General features: G+C 41.9%; 1 long non-coding RNA gene and 1 pseudogene across 1 annotated transcript; one reads left to right on the top strand and one right to left on the bottom strand.

Annotated features, from left to right (window-relative positions):
* Positions 1-1,780: 1,780 nt before the first annotated feature.
* LOC148699679 (uncharacterized) lies at positions 1,781-4,547 on the top strand. Its single transcript, XR_015974421.2, has 2 exons — positions 1,781-2,573; positions 3,959-4,547. It is a non-coding gene; the product is annotated as an uncharacterized LOC148699679 (long non-coding RNA).
* Positions 4,548-7,231: 2,684 nt separating this feature from the next.
* On the bottom strand, positions 7,232-7,911 carry LOC103706733 (large ribosomal subunit protein uL10c-like; annotated as a pseudogene).
* Between the last annotated feature and the right edge of the window lie 2,357 nt (positions 7,912-10,268).

The raw sequence follows: 10,268 nt of genomic DNA, 5'->3' as shown, positions 1-10,268 counted from the left end.
ATCCATCACCTTATCCATGCATAGCATTTAATTGAATTACTAAAGCTTTGCAATGCAAACAAAACAACCAACCTCGGACTGGAGGTAACTACCTGGTGGACGTCCCATTTTCATACTAATAGCGTTTCTTCAAATGATATAGAATTCTACTATGAGGCGGAGTTGCCTAGTGCTCTCCGAAATATACTGCTTTTTGATTTGCTTGGCCGTATTCGTACTTGTGTAGTATGATACTTTCGATTCAGCAAAAAAAAAAAATGATATAGAATTCTACAATGATCATAGTAAGCAAAAGGAATAAGAAGTTAGGGAATAGAACTCAGTTCAAGGCACGCCATAGAAGGCACTTTCTCCAGAATAAAATTTATGCATATACTCACAACATACAACAAAATCTCTCTTTATGCACGCCTAGTTAGATAGTAAGCCCAATATATACACACCTAACTCACTTGCACTCCAAAATCTCACAAAGACAAAGGTGGTAATCCACCCTTGTTCTTTTACTTTTGGATCTTGAGTTGAATGGGATAGAGTTTACACATACAATGTTTATAGATGGATGAGATGCAAGTGAATAGGTGTCTCAAAGTGGAGGATTACATTCCTTCATTTAATAGGTATGTTCCCTGGACAAATTGTATTTCTTTAATGCAAGCATATATCTTTTGCACTTAGCTAGCAATTTAAGAGATGTCTTCTGAGTTTAAATCAAGGGATACGCTGCCAAAAAATGTATCTCTTAGATTTATGACCCAAGAGATGTTTCTCTTAGAGACACCTCTAAGAAGATCCTAGAACATGTGTTCATTCAAAAAATATAAAATAATTATTGAATAATTTATTTTGAAACTAAAATAAAATTTATTTAGAAATTCAAATATAGTTCTGAGCTTGATGTCATTAATAAGTCTTTTTATGCAGTGACTAACCACATACATATAAATAATAATGACTTTGTATGCATGCTTGGTATATCTTGTGACATGGAAATGATAGGCCATAGGTGCTCGGTGGAGTGCCTCATTTTGGTGGATATGCGTACCACCCATCATGGATGGATCATGGAGATTGGGTTCCAAATGATAGATCATGGATGGATGCTTGGAGATTTAGTTCAGTTCATAACTCATCCATATACCTGTACCAGGGTTTAGAGATTCAGTCCAAGATTTAGCTATGGACAAGCAGGACCACTTGATGAATCTGGTCACATCCACTTGTTCTCATTGGACCTACTTTGGCGAGTTTGGGGTATACGTGCAAGGCTAGAATCATCCTCTATGGGATACGGACAAAACTCACTCTCCAATAAAATCAGTTCAGATCTAGTTTTGCATCTGAATCTATATAAATATAAATAGAAATTTGAGCACTCGACTAATATCCATACCCATATCTGTCAAAAAAAAAAGGATAAAAATACAGATAGACACTATTAGATCTATTTCCAAATATTTGATTCTATTTGTAATTCTTTTTAATAGTATATAGCACTCATAATTTTTTTTTAAAAAATAAAATAACCATATTTATAAATTATTGATTTAATTTACCATCCACTAGATAATATCCTTGATTCTATCCTCATAAAGTTTAATTAACCGACTTATATCTATATCTATGTCCATACTTCCAATATCCAACCTGTATCAACATCCGTTTTAAAATAAATATAGATATAAATTTTTGTATTCGACTAACATTAATATCTTTATCCGTATTCATCAAACAAAATAAATATGAATATGATGATACCGATATCCGATCGTATCTGATCCAATTTTAGCTCCATTTTCCTTATGCACAAATAAATAATAATAAATAATAAAATTAAGTTCCCTTCAAAACAGTGCTTGTATAATTCTAATGGAGGATGTTGGATGTGATTAGACACATTCGCATGCATGCGAACCTCTCTTTCATGTATCTGAGACGCGGGTGTTGGAAGATCAATCACATTTTGACCGGTTGGTGTTGTGATAATTTACGGCCTTATCTGAGTGGGTGCTGACGTAAGAATGTACAAATAGACCGGCCATCCACCATGATGTTAAAGTTAGTATCTAATAATCCACGTCAGCAATGAAGGACCAGCTGCGTGGGACCGGACATCATCAACGGAAAATGCTGGAGTCGTTTGTCACAGTATCATTTATCTTATTTGCGTGCGTTATCTAATGGAAGATTCATAAAAGTTAACCGACGTGACGGTCTTATCCGTTTTGGACGGCCAACCAACGCCAACATCCCTATCTTTTTTGAGAAGCGAGATCTATCCATATGGTATATGTCGATGTCGGAGGACCACCAAAGTGGCACTTGCTGAAAAATATCTTCAACCGCATGTCGAATGCTCGGTTAGAGACGAAAGGGAAGGATATGAGGGGTGGCCTTGGGATCAAGATGAGGACGGTGATTCAGAACATAGGCGATGCTTGTGAATGGTGTCATTCACTCAAGAGGAGGGCAGAGTGGTCGTAGTAGAGGAGTGGCGCTTAGGAGGAAGAGGATGCTTGGAAAAGAGTCAACACAGATGGTGCTAGCTCTCTGTGATTTACATAGGAGAGGAGGTAGTTAGGTTCCATTCACTCAAGAGAGCAATGGAGTGCTTGAATATTTCTTTTTTTCTTTTTATTTTTACACTGAGGTGGCTAGACTCCCTCATGTGGCGAAAAAGAATTGGTCTGATGTACTGTTGAGCTGGTACATCAGGCGTAGGATATAAATTTTTCATCTAATCTCATCTATATCATCGCCTTTCCTAGCATCTCCTCCGCCCTATCCCCATCTTTTTCCGCTTCGCCTCAGTGTCGTCCATTACTACTGCTTCCATCAACTCCTTCATTAACTCCTCTATGTCCATCAGCTCTTGTAGGCCCACTATCATCACCACCTACTGCGATAGCGCCACCAAGCTTCTCGTTCGACCTGCACTTGCTCCATTCATCCGACTGACCAGTTTGTGGACATGGTCCAAAATAATGACCTGCAAGTGATCATAAAGGATAATAATACCATAGTGTATGGGTTACATTTATGTATCCCTTTTTTTTGTTAGCATAGTGTTTCTAATGGGAGTATAATGATAGGTGTCATATCATCAAATTCTAATGTTTCTCTTCTTTATTTTATCATTTCTTTGTTATGTCAACAGCCGGTGCCATATATTTGGATGCTAACTTCGAATTCTCTATGGTATGTATTTTGCACAATGGACAGTTGTTTACGCTCAGAGAACTGCTTTGCTCATCTTGAAAATAGGGGGATCTAGTACAATCTCTCACCCCACATATTCAGAACACAAATACTCTCTATTGGCCTCATTAACATATGGTTGCGGGATTGCGGGAAAGCCCTTTGTTTCTGAAATAAGTCCCATGGTGGTTGTTCGAGCATGCACAACTCCATACAATGCAAAATATATATCATGAACGATCCAAACTCTTGGATAGGCGTCAGGATCCTCAATGATGTTTATTTTGCATTGTAGAAGACTGTACAGTCCTGGATAGTCGCTACATCTTCCATCTCGGAGTGATAGCTAGCTCTCCTTCTTTTCGCACTGAATTGTATATCGCGCTGAACGTAACATGTTCAGATTTTCTAGATGAAGGAGAGCTATGCATTATCAAGATGGCTGACATAGTGGCTATATGGTGGCTATATAATCCTGCGAAATACATGCCTCCAAGGACCTTTGAACCTTTGGATATTAGTTAGCAGGTGGATAACATAAAATTATCCAGCTAACCAACCAAACACCTGATTAAAAGCCTGAATAATATTATGTAGTCAACAAGCCCAAAAGATACGTAAGGGTAAAAGTAATTTTAGGGGGAGAGTGAACTAACTTAAACTACACCTGCAGCCTCAATCTTCCCTATCAATTTTATCCTTGGATATAATTTGTTTGCATCTCTTTATTACCATTTCTTCACTTTTTGCAAGATGGCAGTAATGGTGGACAGGGAGGACCAACCAAAGGAGGAATAACTTTATTCACCGCTCGCAAGGGATGAATACCAAGGACTATAAGTTATCCACGGGTGGCATCAAAAGGCAATCTTATCGTTTTACTTTGGATCTTCCTCTTTTCCTGCGCGTCTGGCCTTGGTTGTCTCTTTTCTCATCTTTCATCTTTATTTTTCTGGTTTTCAACTTGCTTGGTGTGGTTCCAAGCTGAGATAAGGTCTCATCCCTTCTTCCCTGCCCTTTGCCTCTTTGGGATTCTCTTGGTCCATGCTTTTTGGGATTTTGCATAGCATCTGATCAGTTAGAACAGCTTTATGGCAAATTCTTAGGTCATCTGGACTATTTTTTTTTTTAAAAAAAATCGTACACCGACTGCTACATTTTTTTCCCCTCACTTGGACTCTGGTAATATAACCAGGCTACAAATGTTCATGTGTTTACTTATTAGTTTTCTTCAGACAAACATGCGGTTATTAAGGCTACGTCACTGGAGAACTACATGTGTGTGTCTCGAGGGGATTCAAATACTGTCGTTTCCTTCTTAAATTAACGAATTTAGTTGTTTCGAGCTACCTTATTAGAATGCTGTGATTTTATTTGGATGATTACTGAAAAATAAAGTTATGCTCATGTCTGATGTGGGCTGGCCAGGGGCGGCCCAATACATCTGGGGGCCCAAGGCGAATTCAGTAAATGGGGCCTCTTTTTTTTAAATAATAATTTTTTTAATAAATATAAAATACTTAAAAAAATGTTATGGAAATAGATTGCTGTCAAGTACACTATTTCAATAAAGATGCATGAATCTAATAAAGGTCGACAAAAAGCCTCTTCAGTTTAATATAATTCTTGAATGAAAATATTAAAAAAAAATACTTAAAAAAAAAGGATATGGTACTGTTCTTGGCAATACGCTTTACCATGTGAAGCGAGAGCAGAATAGGAAAAAGGCCATCCCATGGCGCTTCACGGTCAAAAAATTTGTCCAAGAGAAAGTAGGGTCATTATGGGAAATTCACTCCATCTAATTAATAAAAGTCCCATCCCACCATCTTCCCTTCAAGTGAGCCTGCAACATCACGGAACAGCAGCCATTCAACCCCCCCTCCCTTCTTCTCTTTCTCTACCCTCCTTTTCTTTTGCTAAAGACCATCTCTCCTTCAAGTGAGCACCGAAGCTGCAACTGCAACATCACGGCACAGCAGCCATTCAACCCCCTCCCTCCTTTTCTCTCTCTACCACCCAAGAGGGGAGAAGAAACCGAGAGGAGAAAATTAAAAGAATCTCCACCCTCCAAGAAGTCCATCTCCAATCCCCCTATCTTTCTTCCTGATGGCCCAGCTGGATCAGGAGTAATGTGAGGGAAGGAAAACCAAGACCAAAACCAAAAAAGAGAAGGGATGAAAGATAAGAGTGGCTTCAGGTGTGTATGAAGCCAACCAAATCCCTCCTCTCTCTCTCTCTCTCTCTCTCTCTCTCTCTCCACCCAAAACAAAACTACTGTCCCCAACTTCCCCGATTGCCCTCTGCAGGCCAGGAAACCCTCCACCTCCCTTCCATCAAGGAGGAAGACTCGTAGCCAGCTTCTGCTCCCGGAGGCCTTCCATTGGCCCGGGGCCTTAGGCGACCGCCTCAGTCGCCTAGGGCTCGGGCCGGCCCTGGGGCTGGCCCAGGTCAGGTTCCTTCAGATACCCACCAAAAAATTTTCCATGGTAGAATCTTCTAATTCTCCTTTTCTCTCTTGTTAATCAGTGGCTCAACGTTGGGACGAGGGGTTCGAGAAGGCTTAAACATTGCTCCTGGTTACCTGATCACGAGTTGAATGACCAAACATTAATGATTGTCCTAAAGCCAACAATAATCTTGTGATAGAACTGTAATTAATTCTAGTTCATTAGTGGCTGCATGTGACAACTCAGTACCTCATCCAAAATGGCTAGCCATAAATTTTTTTTTGAGTTTCTTAGTTCACTCAAGATTTTCTTGGCGAATAATCCATATGGAATTAAATACACGCCCGCACAAATCCTCACATACTCCCCTCGTTCAAGTCTTGACGTCCTCGTCAGACTAAGAGTTCAAATCTAATCACAAGCACTACGATCGGCCCATAGTTGTCTCCATGAACTCGTGTTGCAATGTCCCATAATCCATATAGGCTATGGGCCGAGTTTACTCTGACATCATTTGTAGCAATCCAACACCTCATCTAAAATGGCTAGCTGAAAGGTAAATTTTGAGTTCTGTATAAGTACCCAAAATCTCCTCGGTGACTTGTTATTGCGGGACTAAACACGCCTTATTTTCATACTGCACCCGACCGACACCAAACATCATCAGATGAATAATCGTGCACGACGCATGCTAAGATGTAACTATGTTGAGTGCCAATATCAACAGGAGCACTTTGAACGAATACAAGCCTAACATAGAAACATGTATACGTCTTTTTTTAAGAAAGGAGATTAGCATGCATACATGAAAAGTAGAATCCTAATAATAGAGTCCGACAAATATTTTCCAGGACTCACAAAGGTGTTGATGCGCATCTCAGTCACACCCTCTACAAATGGGCGGGAGGGGCACTTGCGGCGCAAAAAAAGAAGAAAAAAAATCCGAACATGTTTAAGAAGAAAACATCACGCTCTCCCAATACCAGGCAGCTGCTGTCGACGTTCTGTCCCTCTCCTAAACGAAAATTGCCATCCTACCTCCATTCCTCGTGGCTTTTTACATGTTCTTGTGGGCGCGGGCCGCGCTCCTATAAATCGCCATGCTAAGTTTGGCCCGGCCGATGCCATGCCAGTCCCGGCCGCATGTTACCTTGATGTAGGAATGTTACACTTTGGGAAGCCCTCGGGGGAGTCGAGACTTGAGACGTGTCTCACCAAATTTTGTAGCCAATGAGAGGCACATTATTTGGGCTTCGGCATGCTGATTAAGAGATCAGGCCCCATTTGGAAGAGCCGTTGAAAATAGAATTATTAAAAGTAGTATTTTTGAAAGTAAAATTTTTATAAAAAAACTATTTATTATTTAATAACTATATTTCTAAAGTATTCTGATACTTGCGTTCAATAACTCCGAATGATGAGTAGCATAGGTACAGCAGAAAAAGCAAAATCTCTCTCTCTCTTTTTTTTTTTTTCTTTTTTATTTTTTGCGATGATAGGGAAGCAGAATTATATTTTTAAACGAAAAAAAGGAAAATGGGAAAAAATCAATACAATAAACATGAAAGCAGCAATCTTCACGCAAAAGGATCATCCAAAAATTTGCAGCACTTATGAGCAGCTACAGAAAGAAAGAAAGGAAACAAGAGGACCAAACTTACGGTTGTTACTTATCGGTGGCAGCCGGGGCGGCGGCGGCTGGAGCAGCCTCGCCCTCTCCCTCGGGCTTCTCGACATCCCACTCCGGCGACTGCAGCGTGCTGACCAGCGAGATCGCCGGGGTCTGGAGGCAGCCCAGGAGGTAGGCATACGACTCCATCCGGGTGGGCATCGATCGTCTCGAGAGCCTGGAAGTCGTCGGGCCCGTAGAGCCGGCCCTCGAACACGGCGCCGGTGAAGTAGTTGAGGACGAGCTTCCACTCCTTCTGGAAGTCTCGGTAGGGCTTGAGGGCGGGGGGGATCTCGTCGGAGTGGACGAAGAGCCAGGCGTTCATGCCCTTGATGCAGGGCTTGAGGGGGGCTCCCACTTGGTGCCCTCGACGGCATTCTCGACGAGGGTGTTCTTCGCCACCACCAGCTTGGTGGTCTCCGGGAGGACGCCGCGGAGGGCCTGGAGCTGCTTCACCGTGAGGCCATGGCACCAGATCCCGGCCACCAGGTGGCAGTTCTCCATCTCCCGCCGAACCATTTCCCGCTTCGATCGGCTGACCGCCGCGCGGATCGATGGGAGGGAGGAGGATATGGCGGAGCGCAAGGAAGTCATTGTAGTAGATTGGAGCCGGCAGCTGCGGCGGTGCCGGAGAGGGGCGGAGGCGGAGAAAGATAAGAGGGAAGGTGTTACGGGCCGAAACGAGACAGTGGAAGGTTTAAGGGCCTAAATACGATGTAAATGGGTTGAGTTCATCAGGATGTAAGAGGGTCATATGGGACCCTCTTAATGGGCTTGAAAATTTGGAGTCGGTTGTGCGATTTGCAGATGTGCAATGAAACTCTAATCGTATGAGACTGCGAGCTACTATATTGCTGGACAAACAATCTTCAATTTTTCGTAATATTAATCAGTTATCAAGCTAACATTTTAGTTATTAACTATAGCTAATTCTGCGATGAGCTCGTTTTTTTCATATTTAATGCTGGGGACTAGTCTTTGGAACTCAAACCATGTTAGTGCACAATTAAATTGCATATATTCTTGTTCTGCTAATGTAAATGAAATACTATTTTCTGCAAATTTTGTTGTCATTGTGATCATAGAGAAGTTTATGCCATGTAAAATGCTACATTTTCGGTCTCCATTGATGGACTTCACCAGCACTATTCTTCTTAATTTTTGGCCTTGGTGTCCGGCCTTATCAGCCTAGATCATAGCTTTTAATCTTTGAGGCAATGCAATAGTCGAGGCCAATTCAGAAGAAATACTAAGGCCCCGTTTGGAGAAGTTTTTGAAGGGCTATTTTTTGGCCTTACAAAAACACTTTTAGATGAAATAGGGATGTTTGGTAAAAATTTTGGAAAGCTATTTTAGCTTTTTCATAAAGCTAAAAACAGTTTTTTGGGTGAAGATTCATTTTGGAGCTTTTTAGAAAAATACTTTTAGGTCTGGTCGGAAAGCTATTTTTTTTTGACCATTATTATTATTATGTAATAATATTATATTTATATTATAGTAATATTATACTATATCATATATTTATGTATTAATATATATTATATTTTATTTTGCTGTATAATACTATTTAATGTCTTTTATGGTTATTTTGTTATACCAAAAGTACTTTCTCAGTTTGTCTACCAACACATGTTAAAGTGGTATAGCACTTTAAAAATATAGTTATCAAACAGCAAATAGCTTTTTATAAAATTTCTACTTTCAAAAGTACTATTACCGGCGGTAGATCAGCAATTGCTGCACGGACAGCATAAGATTATAATTATGAAATTTAGTCGCGTGCAGTTCACGTGATTATTTGGCCCGCGTCCCCGGCACGCGAGAGCCTTCGTCAGAAAACGTTTCAAAGATGTGGCCCGCGTTCCCTGACCATCCACGGGTGGCACTTTTCATCTGGAAGGTGGCTTGGGGATGTCTCCCGACTAGGAGTTTGCTTGTTCGGCGTGGGATGGGGGTATCGCAGTTTTGCGAGGCGTGTGGTGATATAGTGGAGACCATTGAGCATGTTCTCCTGCTGTGCCCTAGAGCTCGATAGATATGGCAGTGTTCTTCGGTCCCCTTGTTTGATGCGGCAGTCTCGATTCAGGATCTGTTGCGGATGTTGAGAGATTCCATGTGTAGGCCCAGGCTGGCGGCGGAGGGTATACGGAGGGCGTACCTGTCTTATCACATTTGGTTGGATAGGAACGCAGGCATATTTGAGGGGAGGCGGGAGTCTCCGAGGACGGTGGTGGACAGAGCGGCACGACATGCGAGGGAGGTTATGGCGGCTGCCACTGAGATTTCTTCTGGGATGGTCAGGGACACCTGGGGTACTTCTTACGCTGTTTCAGCGCCCCTTTTCGTTACTATCTCTTGGGTACCCCCACCCCTTGGCTATCTCAAAATAAATTTCGATGGCAGTAGGTCACTAAACGGGTTGACTGGAGGGGTCGGCTTTGTGATCAGGGATCACGGTGGTAGGTTGGTGGCTGCAGGTGGGTGTCGGACTCCTGGGATTACAGTTGTTGGTGCGGAGCTGCGGGCTGCTTGGGAGAGCTTATCCTATGCCAGGCAGGTCCTTGGAGCCGAGCGAGTGTTCCTCGAGGGAGACTCTGCGGTGGTGATCGATTGGATCCGGGGGATGGACAGATACGGTGACGGTCACCCTCTGATTCGGGAGACTCGGAGGAAGGCTCAGATGATGGCCGGTTTCCAGATGGGTCATGTGTTTAGAGAGGCGAACAGGGCCGCCGACTGGGTCGCCTCTTTTGTGGCCCGGCATTCCGGGGATGTGTTGTGGACGTCTAATATAGACGCTCCTTCTCATTTGTTGTCTTTTATTTCTTCGGACATGGCGGGTTGTACTCATGTTAGATCTATTTGAATGAGTAGCCGTTTTTACCAAAAAAAAAAAAAAAAAAAAAAAAAAAAAAAAGAAAAAAAAAGAAAAAAAAGAAAAAAAAAAAAAG

The sequence above is a fragment of the Phoenix dactylifera genome, chromosome 17 (genome assembly GCF_051530095.1).
Source record: "Phoenix dactylifera cultivar Ajwa chromosome 17, Ajwa_hap1_PhDact_Kaust_v1.1, whole genome shotgun sequence".
NCBI lineage: Eukaryota > Viridiplantae > Streptophyta > Magnoliopsida > Arecales > Arecaceae > Phoenix > Phoenix dactylifera.
The sequence above is the reverse complement of the archived record's forward strand: the minus strand, read 5'-3'. Positions and strand labels throughout refer to the sequence as shown.